Genomic DNA, 25,308 nt, shown 5'->3' with positions numbered 1-25,308 from the left:
TTTCACTAATGGGAGACCAATTGCATTGCAAATGCTTTTGTTATTGTACTTTGAGGCAGATCTGCTCCACTGAATCTCTTGGGGCTCTACAAACAAATTTGGTAATGAAGAGTAAATTGTATTTTTCTTGACAACTTTTTAATTAAAAAGTGCTTCTCTTGAATTTCCTGTAATTCCCATAGTTGAAAAAACAAGCATTTGCAATGCAATAGGTCTCACATTTTGCTGGCTTGAGCTACTGGCAAGCGGGCTGCTGGATGCTGTTGGCGTAGACGTGGTTGATCATAAGAACTTGCAGGAGACACATGTGAAGTCTCATTCAATGTTGGGTGGTGCAGTGTGGCAGCAGTGCGGTGAGCGGCAGCGAGGCGTGAAAGCACAGAGGAGTGCAGCACGGTAGCGGGGCTCGGGACAGAACCAGGGTCCCTGGTGCTGGACACGGTGCAGGTGCAGATAGGCGCAGCTGTGCCTGCTGCACACATCCTTTCATCATCCGTTTTGCAGCTGCCATTAAGTAGTTCGTGGGAAAGAGGAGGAGGGCAGGGTGCCGTCGGCAGGAAACAGAAACCAGTTATGTCACTTCCTGTACGATTAATGATCAGAAATCCAGTGATGTCCCTTTCTGTGCAGATGGTTGATGGGAAATTAAGTTCTCTTTGTAGGTTTCTTCAACTGCCTAGATACAAGCCCTCATTTATTCCCCATGCTTGCAGTGCAATACAGCAGGTTAAATATTCACACTACACATATAGCCAGCGCGCTTTTGTGCATGACGGCGTTTATATGCATGACCACATTGAAGCATAGCAAAATCAGACTACAGCATTAGTTCTGTATTGAAGACATAAAAGTTGGAGAGATTGCGGCTCTTCTCATATGGAAAGATGAACTGTTTTCAAAGCCTGCGTTCTATACGTTTTATCTTGAGTAACACAGATGCAGGCCATGGAACTGCTAAACTCGGCGTTTCCTTATTGCAAAATATCCAAGCTAAGGATTGACTGAAAACTGGTAAATGTAAAATTTTGCATCACTTTGCAATTAACACGAAGGTGTGTTATTACCATGAGTGCTTGGCGCTATACCTGTGTGCATTCCATCAGTGCTTGGCGCTGCACAGTAAAGGCATTTTTGTAAAAAAAAACATCTCTGGGGTAAAAATCTTTTACAACTGGGCACATAATTTGACAGATTATTTTCCCCTTCTTACTACCATACTCCAGTTGGTGCCAATTAGTCACCAGCAAGCCACTTTCATCCTCATGAGAAGGAATGACGGCAGCCGTTTCACCAACTCTCTGAGGAATACGGCTGAGTTTGGCAGGTACCATGCATGCAGTTGGAACAACTCGCAAAAAAAAAAGCATTACAAATGCAATCATTAAGTTAAAGCCATTTGCTTTGCTATACAATACCATTAGCAAAGCAAATGGCTTTAACGTAATCAAAGGCGAGACCTATTGCATTTTCAATGCTTGTTTTTCTCTTCAATCATTATGACTGTGCGTGTTGTTTATGTCTGCTTATTTTACTCTTCTAGATAATGTAATTGTATTTGCTATGTTTCTAAGCCCGATACACCAGAACATAAATACAATGTATGTAACTTGGGTCTCTCTGGGGGCAGACAGACAATTGCATAATTAATATACTGCCCGGTACTTGTCTAGTACCACTCACCATCATGCATGCATTTCCTTTTCCTCCCATAACAGATTTATGATGGTCGCCTGCCAAGATGAGTGTTGTCTATTTGTAGTGTTTGTCTTTGTCAAACCTTTCCCTCAAATTCCCCTACCAAACCATTCAACAAACCCATAACCCTCTTCCCCCAGGCTGTGTGATTTATTGAGGTGTGGCTTAATAATTTGTATACCATTAATTGATCACACATTTGGTGAGGTAGATGTGGTGAAAGTAACACAACAACTCAGTGCAGGGTGAAGAGGATCTTATTCTTAACTAAGCTCATGTAGCCAACACTGGCAGTATATATATATACAATATCCACTCCAGCACAGTGTATGATATTGTTTTTCAGAGGAACATATCATTGCCAGCATCATCACTCCTGCACTGGATTAATTTGCGTCTAAGCCGGTTAAGCTTGTCCACTTCGGGCAGTTCATAGCAGCTCAACGTTGTTCTGATTAATACAATTTTTCATTGCTTATCATACTCTCTTCTTGTGTCTGAGACTGGGTCTGTTCTAGTAGTCTAGTCTCTGGTGACTGTGTTCAAGCTTGCATATAATAACAGCATTAACCTAGTTTTTTTTATTTCAGTTTGTTAACTTCCCTTTCGATGAATAGTCTTAACTCTCCAAGTCCTTATCCAACAGTTCTAGTTCGCCTAGGAGGGAGTGGAACCTCAATATCTAAAAAATCTCTAGAAATGCATGCTGCTACTATTAACAAACCATGATACCATCTTGGAAAACCTTGGAGCCCTCGCTTCATCTAATCGGGTAAGAGAAGTGAACCATGGTTGATTGATCATTGTTGAACGACAATCATTCTATATAATGGTAATTCACCCCCACCCCCTCCAAGTCCTTAGGGGTTAATAATAATATATGGTAGTAGAATGCAGAGACTAAGAGAAGAGAGTAGTAAGAGAGTCTTAAGACACGGGAGGGTACTGCATAACTATTTTGTTTACACTATCAGCAGATTTTTAAAACTGGCTGTCGCAAAGGCAGGGCTGAGAAGTAAAACAAGCAATCAATAACCCCACCATATTTTTTTTAAATATCATTCATAATCATAATCATAATATGTAAAAGTATGAAATGTGTATTATTCCCTGAACAAAATACCAAAGCCACAACGGGCCCATCTCTCTCCCTAACCCCAACTAAAGTCCACGTAGTGTCCAAGAAATGTCCTTAATTAAAGAAAACCCCAACAATCCCCCAACTACCACCCACCCACCCAAAAACAGCTAAAAAAAAGGGGCTGAAGAGAGCACTAACAGAGGGTTAGCAGCTACTGGAGGTACCTCTCCATCCGTTCCTGCCTGGCTTTAATACCTGCCAGCCTTCGCATGATGCAGCGCTCAAATTGGCGGAAATAAGGGAGAGCAGTGCTGGTGGAATGGTGGCGGCACTGGCGGGCAACCATTGGACCACGGTGATGGTGTGGTGAGGTGCTTGTTGGGTCCTAGCTGGGGCCAGGGCAGCTGCAGCAGCTTCTGCCCCATCCTCCTTGGCCTCCAGTCGCTGGTACTTGGCCCCAATGGCCTCCATTTTCTGCCACCAGGTCCGTAGTGCAATTTCCTGCCGGTCTGTGTTTTTGGAGCAGCAGGAGTAGCTATATATCAAGAAAGAAAAAAGTCAAATTGTAAACAATGCTCTTAGCAAAACACAAAATTATGCCATGGGTATCAAGGGAGGTGATTGATGATGGGTGGGTAGGAAGGATACATAATGTTGCACTTGAAAACTACTGTGAGTCCAGGGAGGAGTCTGAAATACCGCCTCCTCAACCCTTTGAATAAAAAAAACTCAAACAAACCATTTGAGGAAAGTAAAGGTGAGACTAACACCACTACAGATGAGCATCATAGTTCCTTATTCTCCTTCCCAAGGATTTTTACATTCATCATTGCATTATTTGAATATTTTATTTTTTATTCTTCACCCTTGGCTTTGCTACTCACCACCATTTAAGTGTTTTACATTTTCGCAATCCACTCTTCACCATTGAAACTACCCATCCATCCTTCTAGCCATCCATCCAAAGTTCCAAACATGGCTCACTGTCTCACTCTAGTCTCATGATCTCAAGTACAAACCTTTCAGTAACATATATTTGTCATTTGACATTTACCCACCCATGTGTCTTTAAGTTTATTTTAATCAAAGGAAACCACCACAGGACTCCAATCACCCACCCAGGCAGGCATCTTTTTACACATACCCAGGCAAGCTTCCTACCCGTATACCAACCTTTTACCCATCCTTCACCCACCCAGGCATCTTGGCTATCAGCCACATACAGTACTATTTATGCTTCCAGCGCTTTCACCCACGCATCCTTCGCTTTCAGTCATTTATAATAAATTTCATCTAACCTTTCCCCTCCATCCTGCCCTTATCCAACAACCCATAGTTAAAGGTCTTGTTCATGAAACGTTTTCTGCTGAGTTGAAGATAGGAGCTCCCATTAGTTATTCAGCTCAACTTCAACTCCTGCTGTGTTCACCTGTTGTTCACAAGTCATCAAGACCACACCTTTACAATGAGCTTATAATTATAATTAATTGTCTATAATAATCAAGCAATATGACTTACCACTGCCTGCCACTGCCTCTGGTTCACCCCCTTCTGCTGCCGCATCTGCAGACTAGCTGACACCATCTGTGGTGGCCCCGGCACTGATGGTCGGTGAGGCTAGAAAAAAAAGATTACACATTTCTTAGATGCCAGATACACCTCCCCCTATTAATTGTTTTATAGCAAAATAAAAAAACACCGCACACTTCATTCACTACAATTTGGATACATTACAGACAGTATCTTCTATAAGGTTAGGCATTTTGTTGGTGGAAAGTTTAAAAAAAAACAGCAGTCAAGACAAGCGACAAGCTGTTAAGGAGTGGTTGGAGCTATTGATTGATGAATCTGATGTTTGGAGAAAATAATAGCATATGGCCTTGGTTGGCAAATGCAATGGGGCCGTCCTCCTCGTAATTCCTCCCAGACATGGTACACAGTCATCAGTTCACCAATTGCTGCTAATAATACTTGGCCTAGCTAAGAAGAAGACACAACTTTGGGGTGTCCAACGTGGCCATTGCCACTTTCTTGTTTTAGTGATTAAGCCTTCTCATCTATTACATGCATAGAATACTTTACTTGGGCAACGGGCATGCAATCTGCATGGCAGAGGAGTAGTAGTAGTAGTACTATGTGACTAATGGGTTCTCTGAGTCTTAGAGTACCACCACTGGGCAGTCCACAAAGTGGTAGAGGGAAAGCTGACAAGAATTTAGAAGTAGATACATTGAAAAGGATTTGGAAAAATAATATAAAACAGGTAGATGTCACATTATTAAAAAAGGAGCAGAAAAAATAGGGGAAAAAATATATTTATGTGAACACCATCAGGACTTACTGTGGCCAGTAGAGCCATCAGCTGAGGAACTCTGGGAGGCACCTCTGGCTCCAGCTCCCAGACCCTCACCCGTCACAGCCCTCTTCTTGCCCCTGATGCTGATGTAAAACATAAAGACTAAAAACGATTAGTGGTAATAAATAATATCTCCCCAAAAAATATTTGACAGGCAAAGGCAATCGCAATAACATTGAACTTTTCTAAATCAGATCAACAAGTAGTAGTATATCACGGACCATCCCATCCTAATCAAAATTTCCAAAACCTACCTACCTAGTCCACTCCTATTCCAAATTTTAGTAAACTGCATTTTGGAATTACTAATAATAAATTGCAACAACTCATGATTTTTGCCTCTTCTCAAATCTAATTTGCAATCTCTCAGTCTCAAGTTAACCCCCTTTGACCGGCCAATGCACTAATAACTAAGGGCTTTATTATAATGATTACAATAATGCCGGGCGGACGCCATTGCGGTTCTGGAACCGCCTGACCTTAGGTCGGCGCCGCAGTCCCGACAACCGCACAAAAACCTCAATTTTTCAATGGAAGCTTGTGTGGCAGGCAAAAAAGGCCTGTAGCACAAGCTTCCATTGAAAAATTTATGTTGTTGTTCACAAACATCCCTGCACCATCCGTGTGGCATTGGCATGCACCATGCGGTTACGAAACTACGAATAACTAATTACAGAACGTCTTGCATAATCATCACTAATCACATCAGCCCAAGCGAGAAGCAACAAGTGCAATTCAATAACTAGGTTAGGTGGGTAGCGCCAAGTAAGTTAAGCACCTGTCTAAAATAACAGATTATTACATAATATTTGGAAATGTAACTTTCCTGCATGTGAGCAGCATGCTTGATATTATTTAGGAAAAAAAATATTCGCTATAGCATAGAACATACAAGTAATAATAACAATTAATAATTTTAATATTTACTCACCAAATCCCGCAGCCTCAACTCCTAGCAGGTCCAGCAGGTCCTGCTCTAGGTCCAGGATGTCAGACCAGCGGTGCACCAACTGCTGATGGGTGCGCCGGCCCCCAGAGCAGCGGTAAACTGCCCGGCGCACCATCGCCCAGCGCTGCTGGCGCTCCCGTATCCCGTACCGGGACCCAAGCCTGCCACCTGCTGCCTGGGTGGAGGGAAGGTGGCGCTGGATATAAAAAACCAGTGCTGCCACCTCCAACTTGAAAAACAGGGCACGGGCTGCACCCCTGCCTGGTGCCACCTCCGCAAGGATGGCGGCCGCACCTTGGTGCGCACTATCTGCCATGGGGTTGGGGGAAAGAGAGAAAAAAGAGATACAGGGAAAAAGAAGAAAGGACTGGGTAATAATAACGAAGCTGGAAAACTAAAAGGATTACAGAGATTAAGGTGTCACATTGCCCATCGGGACATTGTTGTCTTCACTAAGCTAGCATGAGCATGTTGCAGCCCGCCTGCTGCTTTGCACACATTACTATATGTTTTTTTGTGTGCAGTTTTTGTATGGCTGCTTTCACATGAGAACTCATCACTCTGTTCACCCTCTGCATGTTCCTGGTATTTTGACAGAACATATTGTGCGAGGTCAAACAACAAAGCCTCTTGTTATTTTGTTCTGGCCAGACCTTAGCCCTTAGAAAAAACATTCCGCTGCTGCTGTTATTTGGACAACTTACTTTGGTTTTTTAGTGGGATGCACAAATCGGTAACACACACTTGGAGAGGGACCTTTCCAGGGAGAAGATGGAGACAGCACCTATGATGTAGATCTATCATCTACAGGCCAACAAAGCCCGAGACCTTCTGATATTTAATAATACTACTCCGTAGCAAGGGGATGGAGGTTAGGCTCTATTGTCTTTCCATTGTGACATCTCCCTTCATGATTGATGGACTAGCTGCTATGCTGACTATATTTGTACTATGCATTTTCCTGCTTGTTGTGGCACGTATACTGCATGTTAGGGCAAATTATTTAAAATAAATATTTTAAACTGCTTCGTGTCTCTCAGATCTTATTCTGGACAAGTACAAGAGAGCGAACAAAAGGGTGTGTCTTGTTACCGCGATTCCTGAGACATCTGGGAGTGTTGTGTTCTGTGATGTCTAATCATTTGCTTTTCTGTGAATGAGTAGGAGAGCAAGTGAGACACAATAGCTAGTCGGTCCAGGGCTTGTGGGTACTAAGGTGGTAGGAAGACCCTGACCCTATACGCCAAGGTCCCATAATCCTTCGCATAGTTCAGTGTTAGTGTAGAATCCCTGCAACAAAGGAAGGATGTAAAAGTAGGCCCCAGCACCAGAAACAGAATAAGAAACAAGATGGCCACGCCCATGTGCGACCGCATGGTGCAGTTCATATGATATTTCCACACAACCAATTAATCTGCATTGAGATACAGAGGAAAACGTCACGCGAAAGGGCGGGACAAGCAACGGAGTCCCGCTCGCGGAACCCCGTGTAGAGCAGCAGAGTTTTTTTGCAACTTCGCGGAGTTCTGCTTAGCGCCGCTACGTGAACTCCACCCAGGCTTAGTGGAAATGGTCTGACTCCCACATTTTGGCGTCCCAGGGATGAATAGACAATCGCAAGAATAGTTGCCAACTTTCGCTCCCGATCTGTGTCAGCCACCGTCGCAAGGTGTTGGAGCACCTGCAAACAAACTGCCTCACCTATAATGTTAGCCAGAATAATAATGGAGACAATAGGGAACATTCCCACTAATTTCATCACCAAATCCAGGGCTGAACCAGCCATGTTCTCATTCTGTACACGCTCATGGAGGGGGTGCCAAAGCACAGTGTATACACTGAGGCAAACACCGTCTCCCAGGTGTTTCAGTCCACTAAAGGAGGAATCAGAACACTCTGCAAACACCTAGTAAGGATTCTGTGTTTCTCTACAAGACTTGTGAGTGGAAAAACAGCATCAAGCTGTTCAATTTTCGGAGCTATCCAAACTTCTAAAGCTTCCCGATTCTGAGGACGTTTGCCCATCACAGAGTTAATAATGACGGGACTGATCACAAGGCCTCTGCCATGCACAGGTACCGGAGGCACAGCTCTTGCTGGAGCCACCAAGAAAGAGTGAGAAACAAATTGTATGACCCGTCTATAGAGTTAAATCACTTGTGCATATAGCAAATGAAGTTCAACCACAGTAACATTTAGATACTTAGGATGTGGCGTGAAACCAGCCAAAACTGGCCAAACAGCCACATCAATATATGAAGGGCCCATATGAACAAAAGAGACTGGGTGAGGAAGGGAACCATTTAACTAAAAAGTATGCTCCCAGGATGTCAACAGAACTTCAATCATTGTGTACGGACGATACGACACTAGAGGAGCAGCTACCATATAAGCATGAAAAAAAAATTATCACTTGCATCAACTGCAGTAAAGGTAACCCAGAAATAAAACACTTCAAAGTGGTATGCTGGATCCACCTCGACCATGAAAATAATGGTAGCCCCCGCCTTGGGGACTCCATGCTGTGTCAAATGGTGGGTAATAGCCACCCGGTTATGTGCCGGAATAGCAACCAGTAGTGCCATGTCATAAGTAACCAATAAACAAAACAATAGTGCGAAAAGGGTCTAAAAACATTTAAAAATTCAAGCTTGAATAACCCACAGAAATATGTATACCCTACAGCTGCTGGAGGCTAAGCCCTCCCACCACGGACGTGTCTGGGAACCGGTGAGAGGGTATCGTGGAAAGGACAAGCGCTACTCAGGGGTCCCTTTAATAAGTACCAGACTAAACATTGGCGGCGCCATATTGCAGGGATTCTGCGCAAACACAGAACTATGCAAGGGATTATGGGACCTTAGTATATAGGGACTGAGTCATCCTGCCACCTTAGTACCCATGAGCCAAGGACTGACTAGCTATAGTGTCTCACTTGCCCTCCTACTCACTCTCAGAGGAACAAGTGATTAGATACCCCAGAACAAAACACTCCCGACTCTCTCAGGAATCGCGGTTGTAAGACACACCCTTTCACTTACACTCTTGTACTTGTCCACAATAATATCTGACAAAGACACAAAAAAGTTTAAAATGTTTATTTGAACTAACGTGCTCTTGTATGCAGTATATGTGCAACAATAAGCAGAAAAATACATAACACAAATACTGTTTGCATAGCAAGTAGTCCGTAACTCATAAAAGGAGCTGTCATAGTGAGAGACAGTGTATTCTTACCTCCCTCCCCTTGTATAGATGCAGGATGATTATATTTTAGAAGATCTCTGGGTGTTATCTGCAGACTCCGTACCTCAGTCTATAGATGGTAGACCTACATCATAGGTGCTGCCCTGCTCTTCTCCCTGGAAAGGTCACTCTCCAAGTGTGTGCTACCTCTCTGTGTATTCCAATAAGACAAACTACGTATTCTCTAACAACAGCTGCATATGTATGTTTTATTCAGGTGCTAGGGCCTGCCCAGAATATAATAACCAGGGGCATTGTTGCTTGACCTTGTCTACAATGTTCAGACTATGTTATGTTATAACAATTTATATAGCGAACTACTACCCATTAGTGTCTAGGCGCTTCCGGTTCACATGCTGTGTCAGAAAAGACTAATTTCTAAAAAGCCATGTCTTGAGGTGTTTCCTAAATCTAAATCTAAATATCAGGGACCGGAAAAGTGTGAAAACAACTGTATGTTCTTGTGAGCAAATATCAAAAGAGGCATTTGCAAAATAAGCTTGTGTAGTAACATGCACTAGGCAGCGAACAGTCAGCAGTGTGCTCATGATGACTTAGGGAAGATGACAATGTCCCCATGGTCCACGTGACACCAGCCTTGAGGTTGACTAAAGCAGCTAAAAGGTGAGGCAGCCCACACCCGGGCTTGACATACACTGCTGCAGACACCAAAGTCTGTGAAGTGAAAGACACACATTTCCAATGTACTCCAATATACGCCTAGGTAGCTACAAGACCTTTTACCTACATTTGTCCTACCTTGCCTTACATATCTGTTCTGGCGCTGACCTTTTACCTAGGTATGTGCCAAAAATTGTCATGTGGTTTTCTTCAAAAACTAGCCATTTATTATGCATAAGGATTATTAGTATCAAACCTTAATCCCCAGCTTAGGACATGAACAGCAGGATTACGACCTTCTGTATACAATCTCTGTACAAAGTCACCCCTATCTTCAGCCTTGAATGACAGGCCCACAGTACCATCACACATCTAGGTAGAACCCCTGAGGGTACCTCTCGGGTATAAAAGAAGAACATCTTCACTGGGCAGCCAGAGAAGAAGTTTACATGCTGACATGAGATGCTGGAGTCCCTGCATGCAGAAACTCCTGCACGCAGTGGTCGGTCATCCCTTATGGGGTGTCCAAGTCGAGACGAAGATGGGGTCCTTCGTTCTCTCCCATCTGGTAATGGGGTTGGCTTTTTGAAAACTTCCCCATCGTTTATTCTGTATATCTCTCTGAAAAGAAGTGAGCACGAATAACTGAGAGAAAAGTACTGTACTGTTTGCACGATCCATGAAGGATCAAGAATTGTCATGTTCAATAGCTGCCAGAGACTATATTCTCCTTGATGAAGTTAGGGGCCGTATAGTGGCACTGTGAGCTTGCTGGTCTTAAGGCTAACATATCCTTTGGGGGTGTTTGGAATCAGTCTATATAGATTTATAGGAACTACACAACATTGCGCAACCGATGATGGTTTGGTTCTTATTAACAGTCAAACCTGAGTAGTTCCGTCTTGCTTCCTCAGAAACCCCTACTCACAATTACCCAGAGACATCTAGATTGGGAAGGGAAAATATGCCACAGCTAAGTAGGTATTACCTCTGTATTGGCTGTAGGTTTATTCAAGGTTGCAGGATTTTAGTTCCCCACATTGTGCAAAACCTTATCTCTTTCTCTATAAACTTCCAACCATAATGTCTCAAACCAAAGACACTGGTGCTGGGGGTACTGCTGGTGCTAGTAGGGAGGAAGCTGAGCAGGAAGGGGCTATAAACATTTTAGAAAATTACAGAAATGCACTTGCTATAAAATTTGAAAATGTTGGTCTCTCAGCATCAGGCAACACTGTTACCTTCATTATTGAGGCACACAAGGCATACAGGACAGAGGCATTCTACTCTTGAGGTAAATTCGCACCTGGAGATGATTACACACATATGTTTTATTCTTATACTCCGGATGAAATACCAGATAAATACTCTCCATACGAGGACATAGAAGTCCTGTTAACTTACCAAGAACATATAAATTGGTTTAAAGGCACCCTCCCCCATACCACAGGTAAAGTGAGACTCATTCTGCTCAGCAGAGACGGAGTGACTTGGCCTGTCCTAGCTGCTTATGCACCGCATCTGGTGAATGACACATTGCCAGCGGCAGACTTACATCCACTTCACAAAGAAATAATACAACTATACACAAATCGTACACAGTTCATAATGCGAACACTCACAATTCATCCTACAAGAGTCATTCAGGCTGGTCAACTACAGGGGACAAAAACAAAAATCACCCCACAAAGACTGAACAAAATAATGGAAAGTATGTCAACTAAACAAAAACAAATGCTATGCCTGATAGCACAGAAAATAGCACAGCCTGAGGCAGTTTTTCCACACACTGGCCCACCAGAAAAACACAGAATGCTGAAAATTTGCTTGCTGATGGAGATAGCTCTCCCGATAGAGGATTGTATAATTTGGGGTACAGTTTTCGCTGCAGTTTATACCAGAATGCATTATACCCCCTCAATAGCATACATACCAGAAGTTTTGAAACAAAATACAAACCTGCCCTGGACTTGGGGATGAAATTGATAGGCAATTTTGCCCAGGGGTTGGCTAACATAAAAGGGGAGGCCGCAGTGGTGGCTATATGCCAACGCCTGAGGGAATGCATTCCTGCAAAACAGGAGCAAGAATTATCACAAATTATCGAAGATACCTGTGCATCACTGGTTAGAGATAATCTGGCTAGACTAGTTAAACCACAATTAATGGGTAATCCTGAAAAGGATAACTCAAAGCAAGCACCTGATTCTTCTAAAAGGAAATGGGATAATAAACAATCACAAAACAAGCAAAATGCATCACAATCATGCAATGGGTCTCCCCAAAAGGAGCCCTCCGGCAGGAAATATAGCCTGGCAATATTAAAAAACCTAACAGGTATCAGGATACTGATACGCATTTCTCTCATCTCTTTCAGGGTTCATCATAAAACTATGACAGGGAAGGACGGGCAGAACGCAGATCAGAAAAACGAGCAAAGCCAAGAGACACACATCGCACTTCAGACTACATTATCAAACAAGAAGATAAACCAAAATCTAAACCTCAATTTAAAAAGAAGGAGGTAGCTGGCCTTAAAATAAGAAATGCCCAGGCTACTGAGGACTCAATCAATCAATCATTGCCAGCTTTATTCGATTTTTTGTGCCAAAATCATAAAAGCATACAGTTTAAAACATCAATATTACAAGATACAAAATGCAAACAGGTATTTTTAAATACAAACTACTCGACATTACGTTTAATTTCAGCAGTAATTGCAAGTTCTTTTTCTCTTGCCCAGCAAATTTCATATAAAAATTATTTTCCTGCAATTTACGATACGCTGTTGACTTTGCAAAACGTTTATTTTCTAAAAATTGTATTGATAAAAACTCTGGCCTACATTGTCTTAGACCTAACTGTCTTAAAATAGGTAAAATCCATCTCCTTCTTTGCTTTGCATAACATTTGCAAAATAATAACGCATGCATTGTATTTTGCTGAGATTGTTTATCTCATGGGCAACTGCTTAATGTTATAGACCAGTCATTTATTTCAGGAAAGCTTATCAAGTAAAGAAAAATCAGAATCTGAAACGGGTCAAAACAAATCGATCATACCCACTTGATTCAAAGTTTAGGTACAGCTGCATCTCATATGTAGTGAGTATGAGTTGGTTAGATTGTACCGACGACTTAGCTGCCTCGTCGGCAAATCTATTTGCCTCCATATGGGTCAAACAAGATTTTTTAAGAGACTTTCTGGTAACAGAATGTAGAATTCCAGCATTGGTCAAATATTCAGGGTGGGCCAAGGCATTCATTAATTTTTGTATATATTTCAGTCAAGGGATCTCCAGAGCCTGATCCAGCATGAGGCTATCTTTTGATACGTCACATTTAAAAGTAGTTTTTGGAGAAGTCCAGATCCTATGCCACAACAGAACTGGTTGGACTTTTCTTAGGTCTGAAATATAAGGCAATCCTAGTTCTGAGTGGCATACATAGATGGAAGTGCTATCTGGAACCACCAGGAGATATTTTAAGAAAGCATTCTCCACCTGTTGAATAGGTTTGGTATCCCGATAGCCCCACACACGCGTCCCATTGCTATACTGATACATTTTGCCCTGTAAATTGCAGAACGCAGATCAGAAGAGCAAGCAAAGCCAAGAGATACACATGGCACTTCAGGCTACATTATCAAACAAGAAGATAAACCAAAATGTAAACCTCATTTTAAAAAGAAGAAGGTAGCTAGCCTTAAAATAAGAAACCCCCAGGCTACTGAGGACTCAAATACTGAACATAGGAATGGGCTCTGACAATGCTAGACAGTGCAGCAGAAGTAACAACAGCTTTCCAGAACCTGATGGAATTTCTAGTGACAGCAACATTGAATAAAAGTATCACGGTGGAAACACCTGATACTAGGGTAAGTGTCTCACATCGTTTATACGAAATAGCGCTCCAAATGGAGGGGGACATACCCAGAAAAGTGATAGGTCTCTTTTGGGAGAAGCAGATTTTTGGATATCATATCCTTATGGCTGAAAGAGATTGACCACCTGAGTTCATCATAGATGCCCAAAGGGGGAAGAGGTAATTTTACTGGCTTCCTCCGACCTCTTTCCAGAATCACTAAAACATACATATGTGCAGGAGTGGGTGGTAGCACTAGGTCCTGCATTATACTGCTGTCATGTAGGGTGGGATGCGGACTCACCACACCATAAAATCCCAGTTAAAACTACTCCTACAACACAAAGACAGTACCCAGTAAAACATGACGCAAAGAAACAGGTCAGAGAAACCTTAGATTAACTTGAATACCAAGGTGTAATCGAGAATTGCACCTCCTCCATGAATAATCCTTTGTTTTCCGTAATGAAACCCAACAATTTATAACGTCTAGTCATAGACTACAGACATTTGAACACATGCACAAAAACATTTGCATTTAAATTGCGCAAAGCACCGCATTAATGAATAAATTTTGCAGAAGAAATACAAAACTACCCTTGATATCCCACATGGATTCTTTTGGCAAAATATAGCGCCTGAAAGCAGATATTTGACAGCATTTTCAGCACTCGGCTCTTAGCACCAATTCTGTAGACTGACCCAAGGGTATAAAAATAGCCCTGGGTTGTTCATAGCAAGAGTAACAGAGGTACTGCAAACTTGTGACAAGAGGCATTGTGCTATGTAGATGATATTTATTTGACGGACGATGAATTATTAGATCACTTGCACAGAGTGAACACCATAATATTGGGGTTTGCCGCTAAAGACCTACAAATTTAACTTTAAAAAAACGAACATTTCCCACCTAAATGTCCTATTTTTAGAGCTCTCAAGTGAATGGAAAAGCCTGGCAGCTAATTTTTAAGAAAAGCGTGCGCTGATCTAGCCCCCAAAGACTTTGAAAAACTTACATTTAAAAATTTCTAACTTTTGTAAAAACATATATGTGGGACTACGCAGAAAAGGTAAAACCTTTCTATGATTTAATTTGACCTGATTTTTCAGTTCGACATTGGACACAGGAACACACAGAAATTCTCTGTTCCTTATAAGCTGATATGATAGCTTCCAAACGCTTACATACACGTGTAAATACTACAAATTTGGTGATAAATGTAGTCACGGGTCAATCTACATACACCTACCTTACCTTAAATGAAGGCAAAACTGTACCCATAGCATAAAAATCTCATCTGTACACCAGCTCTGAAATGCATTTTGCATCCACAGAAAAAATACTGACAGCAATACAGACTGCTGTAGTGAGAAAAAGAGCACTAGCTCAGGGAAATGAATAATTGTCGGGACTCTAACACCTACCATAGAGGCTGTTACAAAAGCAAGTGTTCCAAACGCAAAAGCACTACATCCCTGATGGATACAATGGGCTAATTCTTTCACTGCAACAGATGTAGACTGCAAGTTTGATTCAACATTAAAAACACAAGCATTCCTGCAGTATGAACATAGAATATCCTCTCCCGAATGAAATAATGCCTCTAGATCAGTATGAATACATCATTTACACTGACGGATCTGCCCAGCCTGCCATAGGAAGTAAACAGCAATACAGAGCGGTATGTGCAATGGTAAAGGGAAGTATGCAGGACGGCAAGTTCCATCCTAGCAATATGCAGACAGTCTCTAGGAGATTGTACAGCACAGCCAGCAGAGCTAAAAGCCCAGATACTAGCACTAAAAAATATGGATTAGGAATTCCCCACACCCATTGTGTGCAATTCTTTTTACTGTGTCCAGTCATACAACAAATATCTTCACCATTGTAGTGAGAAAGGGTTCGGAGATTCCAATGGTTGCACTATAAAGTGTATGTTGCTTTGGTTGCAGAGGTGAAAAAAGTCTTGTCACAGGTCATGTATTTCACAAACTGAGTCGTCAGCATGTTGACATGTAGGCTTAAGGGAGTTCACTGGCTGATGAAGCCGCCAAGGCAACAGTGAGAACTGCTGCCATTGCTGCAATCACTCGTCCTAGTATGAGAATAGATGGACAGATAATGAAAGCTGTGAATGTTGCGCAGAACAACAGCTCATCCTTGCCAAAAGGATTTTCACTCAAGTACTCCTACAAGTTAGATGCACAAAATATTCTGTATGCTCAAATTCCAGGAGTGGGAGTAATACCAAACATGGATTGTACATTAGGTTTTTATTATTGCAACGGTTTCACTACTGAAACAACGTTATTGGTTGCTGGGTCTTACCAAACAGACCAAAGGTTTTGTCCTTAAGTGCGACATTTGTCAGCAGATAAAAGGTTCAACCGTAGCACGTCAACCACAAACACCACTACTAATATCAGCCAGACCTCTCGCATTTGTCTATTTGGACCACTGCGGCCCCTTACAATCAGACGGGACTTACAGGTACATCCTGTTTGCAGTGGATTCATGCTCTAGATTCCTGCGGGTTTTGCTACAGCGCTCGACTGACTATCAAAACTGTTGTAAAGGATTTGGGAGTCTTTATAGGGACATACGCAATTGGCACATTACATTCTGACCGTGGTCCTGCGTTTAGCTCTCGAGCTTATAAAGAAGCCAATGGAAGTATGGGTGTGGTCTTGCGGTACTCCTCCCCATATCATCCCAAGGGAAATCCAATTGTGGAGAGGCAAAACCGGGACTTAAAACAATCCTTAACAGCAAGAATTTTAGATAGGAGTGGGCGGAATTTGCGTAGTTGCCCTACGCAATTTATCGCAAAATTGCTCCAAATCTCCACGAGCACGCGGAACTTTCACGAAGACGCGGAGATTGCTGTTCCTGGCCATTTGTGGTGTGTTTTTGCGTGCTTGTGGAGAAATATACCTCTAACTTGCCCATGCGGTCGCTAATGGGTGTGGCCATCTTGCTCGTGATGCTTATTTTCTGTTCCTGGTCGAATTACGTGTTCGCGATCGCAAACTCTCATGGGATAGCGCGACCGGCTGTCAACAATCCAACACCTTGTGGCGCACGCGAACAGACAGGAAAACTTGTCGGCGAACGCACGGATCCAATAAGTCGCTACCACGCACGCGAGAATGCATTATTAAAGCACGAACAAGAAAATACTTCACATTTCGCAGAGGGTCGCAGAAGTTTCGACATTTCTGCGTTCTCCGCGGAACGCGGAATTGCCAAAACTTCGCAAATTCCACGAGCGGAACGGAAATTGTCTCCCAGGCCTAGTTTTAAACTCGGGTGGCAGTTGGCACAATCACTTAGATGGGGTCCAGGGGGCACTTAATAACATGCCAAGACGTTCCCTGGGGGGCATACTCCATATGAAGTTCTATTTGGGACTAGAATGTGGATACCCGACCTCGTGTGTTGCAGCACAGTGGCGGATAAAAAAAACATTTGGCACCAATAACCGTTTGGCTGTTTTTTAGAGAAATACAATCAATTCTGAACATTGTAAAGCAACCTCCAAGTAAAAAGCACCGCCACAAGGGAAGTTATAGCTGTTCTGGCAAGACTTGCCTGGGTCCTGAAGATTGGGGACTTGGTCAGAGAAAAGATTGTGGACAAAAATGAATTTGGGCCATATTACAGAGCGCCTATACCTCTCCTGGCCGGCAAGAAAGAAAAGAGATTTGTCTTTATTGATCTGAGCAAAACCACACTATGTGGCCAATACTGATTAGTAGGCCGCATGGGTTCCTTGGTAGCTGCCGATCTCCTCTCGCTACAATACAGGAAGTTCAGACAGAAATATTAATAACATTTGAAGATCCTATTCTATGAAGTGAAGGAGTTAACAGCAATGGAATGGAACTCATGCTTGTTGAAATTGAAGAGCAATAAAATACAAATGAAACACAGATCTAAATTTGGCCTAACACATACATCTATGTGAATATGTCTCGAAATGAGCCATCTGCCAGTTCTACAAAATCCTGCTGAGCTACCAAGGATAGATCAAACTGTGTCTGGCTCTTTCATCGATTTTGATACTTTCTATCTGGATCCAAGTGAACCCGAGTCACCGCCTGCTACTGTTTCCCATTAATAAAAACTAAGGGAATTCTACCTTTGGCTTAAAAATATTTGCTTTGTTTCTCCCTGGCAACAGCTCTGTATTGAAATTGATTTACTTTTCCTAGTCCTTTGGATAGGTGTTGTGACTGTCTTTTTCCTTCTCCTGAATGGACATATCTACCAGAATGCTCCGCAGTACAACAGGTGAACCTGGTCCTTCTGAGGAAAACCAGGCCCCGTTCCATAAATGCAATCTATTATCCCTGAGAGCCCCCCACCCAACATCTATAATCAGCCCTTACTTATCTCTTTCATCCCAGCACGGCGAGCAGCGTCAGCAGTTCCTTCCCTGGAAAAAAGAAGAGGAAGGAGTTAAAGCTTTTGCTGAGGATCCACTGACGACAGAAGGAGGCGGGCCTACAAATGTTAGGAGCCAATCATAGAGAGAGGTGGGGAGCAAAGAGGGGAAAATAAGATTGGAGGAGAGGAGGCTACACTCGGAAGACCCTAAAGAGAACAGTGTGGACTCAAGATGCGGTCAGAAGGAGGAGATCTCAACCAGTTCTACCGACCTGGAGGATGTCTGGGACAATGCACTGGGAAGCGAAGGAGGGAGGCCATCTTTCTCCTCACTGGACCAAGGGCAGCAGGCGAAGACGACAAGACTCCAGAACACTGGAACGAAGAGTGGTGGTCGTCCGGAGAAGTATAACACCCCGCCGTAACTCAGGAGAGTTGCGGCTTCTGTGGTAGGTGTCTGTTAAGGGAAGGGAGGTGGAATGGAGGATTCGAGGAAAACAAACCGAGACAGGTGGGATATTGAAGAGGGGCTGAGGTCTAAAAGCGGTACTACCCAAACGCTGGAGCAGTGGCATCCAGTGAAGAATACTATTCTGTCCTCTGCTTTTCTCTTATTTGTTTTGTGGTTTGTTGCTTGTGTTTGGATGGTGCTGGTTTAGAGCAGAAAGGGATGCCACTCCCTAGTGGAATTTAAATCTGATACTGGGCCTGAGAGAAAGGTCAATTAAGTGGTGTTATTGCGGTCACCTAAAAGGAAGAGCACTATATAAAAGGACAAACTCCTAGGTATATCTCCAAAAGCAGCAAGAGGGAAGCAGTTAGTCTCAAACCACCAAGATGGGACTGAGTGTGATTTCACTTATCTTTCTCACACACATTCCCTTCCCTAAAACCTAATTGCCATACCAGGAGCTCATGAAATCAAACAACCTAATAGAGAAAGAGGGCATATGATCTACAACCTTCACAAGGATAAGAGGTCTCTCTAGCACCTCTGGGTGTGGTGATGGTCCCTGTCCTCTACAAGAAACCCTTAGGCCATTACACTCATCTTGCTCTCCTTGTAACCTTTCATGCTATCCTGGGACAAACCACCACGGTTTGCAGATCTAAAACAAGAAGAAGAGAAGAAGAAGAATACAGCTGAAAGAGGAGAAGAACCAAGAATATACTAAACAACCTCTTTTTTTGTTGTTTCCCCTCTGGTTTTTCTGTTTGTGTTTGTTTCTTTGGTCTTCTCTCAAAATAAACGCCAAAATTGAGAGACACATCCAGCCTCCTAGATTCGTTCTGTGCCTATCCCTCTCACCTTCCTGAAACCACATACATTGTCACATCATGAACAAAGAGACCTGTCCTTATTGAAGATTACAGCAGTTCCAGGTCCGGAAGGAATAGTTTGGGATAGGGTTGTATATGATGTATATGGTCCAACTGACCTTTTGAAAATACCGCACTTGTATACAATTTCTTTAAGTGATAACATCACCTCTAGTACTTTCTCAGATGATTGGGACTTTGAAACTGTAAATACTATGCTGCCAGATTTAGAACAATCTGCTGCATTTTCAAGTAATGAGTTGCATGATGGTACAACTGATTTTGACACCATCTATTGTTACCAACACTATGCTCATCAATTCCTGCAGCAAGCAAGTAATATTTATACTTACCATCAATGGGAACATTGCCCGACACCACCTAAAACTAGTTCACAAACATTTTCATAAATGTTTGCATATTTTTCTGAGTTTATCACTTCAGACCCAAGATCTTATTATTATAAGCTTGCACATACATCTGCAAAGAAAAATATGCTAACTAACACGAAACAGATATACTCTGTTTCTTTTATTTCCTAGCTGTCTTTAGAGGGTTTTGACTTTTGGAGTGTCACCATAGACACACAATCTGTCTGGGGGACTAAAGATTGGCAAGTTCAGGGAACTGAGGCTTTATTTGGAGCATGCCTCATATCACAGAAAATAATCTTCTTGAACAACACAGTGCAACAGACCTCCTGTCTTGAGTTAACCAAGATCAAGGACTTGAACACACCTTGGATTTCCTCTCTTGCACGCTTTGAGGGATGGCAAAATTATACACAACATAGTGAGATGACTAGATGACAACTAGATGACATCTACATGATGGTTGGTGCAATTTGTCAGACCCTAATTGGAAGGGATGGCTAGTTTGGCCTGTCGACACAAATAGGTGTCAGTCAAGATTCATGGGTACTACCGAAGTGTTTAGTATCCATAGGCCTGACCAATGCTACGTACAAAAAGAACACTCGGTTGTAACATCTTACAGTGTTGGGAAGTTATGCCTAGAGTGGCTAGAAACCTCAACACTGTCCCAGGTAAAACAGCACTTGTCCTTACGCTATTTATAACTAAGTATGGAACATCTCTCAACAGGAGGCTGCTGAGAGATTGAGTGAAATTGACAGGGTTAACCTAAAAAAGACCTTGACCGTGGTCAATAATGGCATGACCACACTGACATTAAGAATGTATTCATTGAGCAACATTGTGTCTTCGGCAATAGAAAAAATAGATCAGGATTTGTCTATTCTACAAAATGGACAATCGCAAATGCGATCAATTCTATTATGAAGCTGGACAGTGCACTCATTGTGCTCTGGTCACGTGCCCTGGCGGTATATCAATAGCAAGTCTCTGCTTTTGCATACAATCTAACAGAAAGACAGACAACAATGGCACGAGGAGATGCAAAGTATACAATGCTGCACATTGAACATTTTGACCAATTACCTTTCACCATGGCTGAGTTACCCTCCACTGAATGGTTAACCCATGGCCAGATTACACTGCCAGTCACAACATTCTAGTTTCAGTACTGTCTACAGTATCACCAGGTAGGCAGGTATGAAGCATTGGGAGAGGGGTACAAACATGAATCTTGGGAATTACTGTACAGATTTAGATGCAGGAATTAGGACACTGAAGTTTTTTCTCAGCGGTTCAGACTGTGAGAGTCTTTAAGTGGGTATCTAATTTGTCAGGATATTTTGCTTCATGGAGCATGTAATGCTTCAGTTATGAACCTATCGTGACGATGTTCAAACTACTCTCGAATGGGAGTTATTTGATGTTGAATGATCAAGGTTGTTGTGGGATGGTACCAGGCATCCCATATCTGGTCACAGTGAGTTCCAGAGTTTACTTGTTGCAAGTATTGCTTCCACCGACCTGCACAGTTAGGGAGGCAACACTATGGCCTTTGTTCAATGTTTCCCTTATACGGTTTGATTCTCTGAGCAGACCGAAAGCCATGCTGTTACAAAAGGATGTAGCCTTAACTCAGCCAGGGAGACTTTTGATCTCCAGGTTGCAAGGTGTTCGGCTGAGATACAGGCACTAGTCCGAACAAACTTCCCGCTCCATTTTGGAGAAATAGTACATCGTACCCTTAACATGTCTGATACAAGTGAGTTTGTGCACCTATTTAAGAGCATAGGTTCTGGACTATTAGGTACCTTTCAGACAATCTTCAGAGTTATTCCATAATTTATACACTCCATATTGGGAAGCATTTTTAGAAGGCTTCTGCTGGTCCTACTATTTGTAGTGGGCATACTTGTTTTAATTTTCTGCTGCGCAAGGGACGGACCAGTTTTCAAAGAGATGGAAAAAGCACTCCTGGTACAGTCTGGGTCAACTGCATCTTGCCTGTGCTCCGCTGCCTATTCTGCGGATATGAACACATGTTAGACATATATCTGACCCTTCCATCGGTTGCGCCACCAGATGTTGATGTACTTCTGGTACCCTTAAAGTGCCCACGTGTTACAGTGTCTTCAGCGTATTCCAATGTTGATGACAGCATTCTTAGAGCCTCCACATGTTGCTTCTGCTCTTGTTGGTCCTGAAACCGGCTCTACAACAAGCACACAGTTACCAAGTGCTTCTGCGGCTGCTGCGGTAACTGAAGATGATCACCTTTGCTCAATTGACGTGATACTAGAGGTGTTACAGGGACCATAGTCTGCAACTGCAAGCGACAGTGATGTTGTGTTTCGCTCACAGGGCACATAAACATTTGGCTCTCTGTGTGATGGGAAAAATGTGCCCTTTTTTCAAAACAAGCCAAATTGGAATTTGAAAACACTGTTTTTCGTTTTATTTTTCTCTTCTGCTCTCACTGAGCACTATGGCTTTTGGTGTGCTCAGTTGGTCTAAGAGTATATTGACTATTTAGAGGACTTATAGAGCTTTTTTTTACTTTTGCATCATTTTTCAACAAATACCATGTTTTTAGATGTTTTTATAATCATATTTTAGCAATGTCTTTTATGCTTTTGACGGGCATATTTTAGCATTTGTTAATTTTGTCATCCAGTCGGATAAGGAGTGGGTGTTATGAGCCCCAATGTACCCCAATATAGGCCTAGGTAGCTGCACAGCCTTTTACATACATTTGTCCTACTTTGCCCCACATAACGGTTCAGGCGCTGACCTTTTACCTAGTTATGTGCTAAATAAATGTCATGCGGTTTTCTTCGAAAACTAGCCTAATTTGTAGGGGTGGGCGGAATTTGCGGAATTAACCTTCGCAAATTATCGCGAAAATGTTTAAAATTATCGCAAACAAGCAGAAATATCGCGAAGATGCGGAAGTTTTTTTCCGGCATGTTCGCGAGATTTTCTGCATGGTTGCGGGTCGCCAACTTACCCATGTGGTTGCTTGCGGGCGCGGCCATTTTGTTTTGAGTTGTTCTCGCGGTGCATGATCGCGAGAAGAAAGACGTGATCGCGCGACGCATGACGTCACTGCGGGCGCGAACTGTCGCGAGACAGCGCAAATGGCTAAAAACAATACAACATCTCATGGAGAACGCGACCGGATCAAGAAAACTTGTCGGCGAACGCAGGGATTCAGGTAAGGCGATCGCGCGCGCGGGAGAATGTATTATTTTACAGCGCGAGCAAGAAACAAATTATCGCCAAGCTGCGGAAACCGGAATTTTTGACATTTTCGCGCTCTCCGCGGAACGCGAAAATGTCAAATTATCGCAATTTCCGCGAACAGAACGAAATTTTCGCCCAGGCCTACTAATTTGTTATGCATAAGGATTCTTAGTATCATATCTTAATCCCCTGCCTAGACATGCACACCAGGATGAACATCTTCTGTATATTAACTCTGTACAAAAGTCACCGTTATCATCATCCTTGAACGACAGGCCCACAGTACCATTACACATCTAGGTAGAACCCCTGAGATTATCTTCTGGGTATAAAAGAAAAACATCTTCACTGGGCAGCCAGAGGAGAAGCTTCCATGCAGAAACGAGATGCTGGAGTCCCTGCACGCAGAAACTCCTGCACACAGTGGTCGGGCATCCCTTATGGGGTCTCCAACTCGAGACCAAGATGGGGTCCTTCGTTCTCTCCCATCAGGTATTGGGGTTGGCTTATTGAAAACTTCTTAGGAATCTTAGGAGTATGCTTGATTACTGCTATGTATCTAAATGTATGCATATATTCACTGTTTTAGTACCATGGTAGAATTCTACCTTTTATTAACTCTGTTGGTGCTTGCAATTGTTTATATCTGTTTCTGTGTAATGGTTGTCGCAGCACACGTATTTTATAGTAAAATGACGCTGGTTCAATAAATGCCTATTGAAAATGTCACCATCGTTTATTCTGTATATATCTCTGGAAAGGAGTGAGCATGAGTGACTGAGTGAAAAGTACTGTAGTGTTTCCACAATCCCTGAAGGATCAAGGGTTGTCATGTTCGATAGTTGTCAGAGACTATTCGCTCCCTGGTAAAGTTAGGCTGCTTACAGTGGCACTGTGAGCTAGCTGATCTAAAGACTAACATATCCTTTGGAGGTGTCTGGAATCAGTCTGGACACCATTCCCTTAGTTTAATATGTCTAAACACACAGATCCTATATGGATTTATGGGAACTACATGACAGTATAGTAAGACCCAACCATAATGACATTGACATGGGACCTGGTGATACCAGGGAGTGATGTTACAGCTAGAGTGAATCTATATTGAGTCATTTGTGGCTGGCTCATTACATATAGGAAAACAATTGGTAGAATAGTGGCGTAAGTGAGCAAACAGGAGGCATCCCTTCCCAGTTTCTTGCTCTCAGATATTGAAGGAAGATGTCCTGCTTTAAAGAACTAGATTGATGTTCAGTGGTTAGGGAGCTGTTGCTTCTGTGTCCTGGGGAAAGGGAGTTGGGAATTGTTTCTTTGGGGTCAAGAATGTTCCAATAAAGGATGAGTCATAGTGGAAAGAGGTAAAGGGTCGCTAAGGGAACAGATTGAGCAACTACCCTTCTGGAATACTGGTGGGGTTGTACTCCTTGAAAAGGGACAATTGTGATTCATCTACTAGAATTCACGAACACGCTAAATAGATATATGTCTCTAATTCGTAAATGGTATGAGTACATCAAGCAAAAGGTTACACATATATTTAGAGAGTGGTCTTATTTTAATCATTTAATTTATTATCTCTGTACTCCCACAGAAACGCACCTCACGAAGCATGAAGCCAAGATGCTACTGCAGAGATTGAGAGGCCTAATGTATGCAACAGGTTCTCATGGGAAGTGTATAAGTCCCTATGTGACATCTAACTTTATGATACTGATCCGCTGATTCCTTTTATATTGAGAGGCAATTATAATTGTATATTGAACACAAGATCAGACTTGTCACATTGCCATTGCCTAACATACCATTTCTAATACTAACACAGTGATTCTGCAATTAGGTATATTAATGGGGCCTAACAGGCATCTGGAGAGACAAACCTGGACTGGATAGGGAACACTCCTGAACTTATCATCAGAACATGATTTAAATTTTAGGCTGGAATGCATCTTATGTTCAAGGTCATCAGAGTACCCTGGGTGTACCCTGCTTGATTATAACCCTGTTTATCGCCTAATTAACAAAGATAAGGCAGATTACTTCCATTCCCAGGTGAACACTACAAAAACTCCATGCTCGAAAACAGAGAATTTAGACTCTCTATGAAAAGCATGATTTGAAATTAATTCAGGGAAAATCAAAAAATAGCTCGGAAAGCTCTGACTTAAAGGAA

General features: G+C 42.5%; 1 protein-coding gene across 1 annotated transcript in view; it reads left to right on the top strand.

Annotated features, from left to right (window-relative positions):
• LOC146784501 (zinc metalloproteinase-disintegrin-like VLAIP-B) overlaps positions 1–25,308 on the top strand; it is a 3,966,015-nt gene that overhangs the window by 3,670,493 nt on the left and 270,214 nt on the right. The gene's annotated exons all lie outside the window — the stretch shown is intronic.

The sequence above is a fragment of the Triturus cristatus genome, chromosome 11 (genome assembly GCF_964204655.1).
Source record: "Triturus cristatus chromosome 11, aTriCri1.1, whole genome shotgun sequence".
In the NCBI taxonomy this organism is placed as follows: Eukaryota; Metazoa; Chordata; class Amphibia; order Caudata; family Salamandridae; genus Triturus; species Triturus cristatus.
Note: the sequence above shows the minus strand (reverse complement) of the source record. Positions and strands in the feature narration are given on the sequence as shown.